We start from the raw sequence: 2364 nt of genomic DNA, 5'->3' as shown, positions 1-2364 counted from the left end.
ATCATCTCTTACTGACTAGAATAAGCTTCATATTTTATCATCTGTCTTACTGCAATAGCCTATTCACTTCCTGACTCCAGCCTGCTCCTGAACTTCCACTTTCCACTCTCCAGCGAGGGTAATTTCTGTAAAATGTCAATCTGATCATTTTACTCTGTGCTGAAATCTGTTACCATTTCCTCATTGCCTTTGGATCACATCTGCCTATTAGTATTTCATCTTTTCTTAGACCTCCCAAACGCTACAGCTTAATGGTGACAAGTTAGGGTTTTGATTCAGGTGACCTATCTCATACAAGTTCCATCAAGGAATTAGCTTTAACATAGTGGATAAGCTACTTACCCTCAATTCCTCATCTATAAAATAGGGGTAAAAAAACAACTCACAGAGTTGTTAAATAGTAAATGAATTACATTTTTTTTTAAATATGGAATGCTTCACAAATTTGTGTGTCATCCTTGTGCAGGGGGCATCTTGCACAAGGGGGTAATCTTCTCTGTATCATTCCAGTTTTAGTATATGTGCTGCTGAAGCAAGCACTAAATGAATTAAATTTTGTGAAGAGACAAGGTTCAAAGCAATAGGATGTGAATATCATTATTGTTATCTTTAGGAAATACTGAGAAGCATAAATGGAGAACTAGGTAGCATGTCCTTCGCCTTGTGGCAAAGGTGATGGCAAACCGTTAGCATTTCAGCATCATATTTTCTAGGCATTCCTTTCTAGGCACTCACTACACATGTACTTATCAAGAGCCTACTATGTCCCAGACACTTTTTATACAATGATAATGAATTGTAAACAAAATGCTAAAGCTCCTTCCACCAGAGCTTACTTTCTAGTGGAGAATATAAACACAAGAAACTAAAGAAAACCTTATGTTTGATAGAGATACTATATAAGAGAAAAATACAGAAGGAGGTGATTGATGGGAAAATGAGATGAAATTTTAGACAGAGTAGACAGAGAAAATCCCACTAAGAAGGTGAGTTGACCTAGGATCTAAAGGGAGTGAGCAGTCTGCCATTCTCTTTTCTCTCAGAGACTACAGTTCCCTTGGGTGTGGAGGGAACTCCACATTGCATAGAACAGCTGAGAGGTCTGTGTGGCTGAAGCTGAAAGACCAAGTGAGAGTGAGAGAAGATGCCACAGACCCCAGAGATCAAAATAAGGACTTTGACTTTTACTCTAAATATGATAGGAAGGCATGTCATAGGAAATTTGTTGAGAATTTGGGTCTTATTTCAATTTTCTTTTATTGAAAATTTGAACCATTCATGTAAATATGTTCCTTTAGTTGGGGATATATTTTAAAGGAAAAAAATCAATATATAAAATTTGGTATAAAAATAATATAACATCACATTTTTATGTGTTTGACAATCTATTTAATACTCTATACATGCATTTTGTTTTATTTTTGCTCTAATACTGATATGATCATTGTCCATTAACAGGTAGTAAAAAAATTGTCAAGATAATTTAATATGTGTGTGTAGATATCCCTTAGTATCTATGATAGACTGATTCCAGGACCTCCGTGGACACCAAAATCCAAGGATTCTCAAGTCCTGTTTACAAAACAGTTTAGTATTTGCATATAACCTTTAAATCATTTCTAGATTATTTATAATACCTAATACCTATAATTACCTATTTATAATTAACATGCTATGTAAATAGTTGTTACACTAGGTTCTTTAGAGAACAATGACAAGGGTAAATGTCTGTACATGTTTAGTACAGATGCTTTTTTTCCCAAATATTTTTGATCCATGTTTAGTTGAATCCACAGGTATACAACCCACAGATGTGGAGAGCCAACTATACATTATTTCACATACTCATTTTATAAATTTTTAGAATGTGTTCTGTTAATTTTATATGTAAGTGTTCTTTTTCATAATGGTTGCAAGTACATATCTTACCAAGACTTCCCTTTATTTTGTTATCTACCTTTTCCTTCCTTAAATGGTAATTTATTTTGCATTATAGTTAAGAGTTTTAGAGGTAGTCAAATTTATCACATTGTGCCTTTAATATTTTCTTTATTTACCTTTATGGGTAGAAAACTCCTTTGCTACCCTAGAGCAAAAAAATGTTTGCCTATATTTTATTTTGGCCATAGTTTTGTTTTTTATATTTAACACTTGAATTTATGTTGGTGTACGGCATGAGAGTTAACTCTTCACACAGATGGCTGGGAACCCCTAGCACTCTCATCTGAGATGAGCCTGATGGGGACAGAGCCAAGAGCAGGAGGAAAATGGGGGGTGTATTTACTATCGGAGCCCTCAGCACTGCAGGGGATGGACTGTTACCATGGCCCCGCATATTTTTGTATACTTTTCAATTATACATTA

General features: G+C 34.8%; 1 pseudogene; it reads right to left on the bottom strand.

Annotated features, from left to right (window-relative positions):
• Positions 1 to 421: 421 nt before the first annotated feature.
• Positions 422 to 540, bottom strand: LOC111723366 (annotated as a pseudogene).
• Positions 541 to 2364: the final 1824 nt, after the last annotated feature.

The sequence above is a fragment of the Otolemur garnettii genome, unplaced genomic scaffold (genome assembly GCF_000181295.1).
Source record: "Otolemur garnettii isolate 467f Iridium unplaced genomic scaffold, OtoGar3 scaffold00010, whole genome shotgun sequence".
Classification (NCBI taxonomy): Eukaryota; Metazoa; Chordata; class Mammalia; order Primates; family Galagidae; genus Otolemur; species Otolemur garnettii.
The sequence above is the reverse complement of the archived record's forward strand: the minus strand, read 5'-3'. Positions and strand labels throughout refer to the sequence as shown.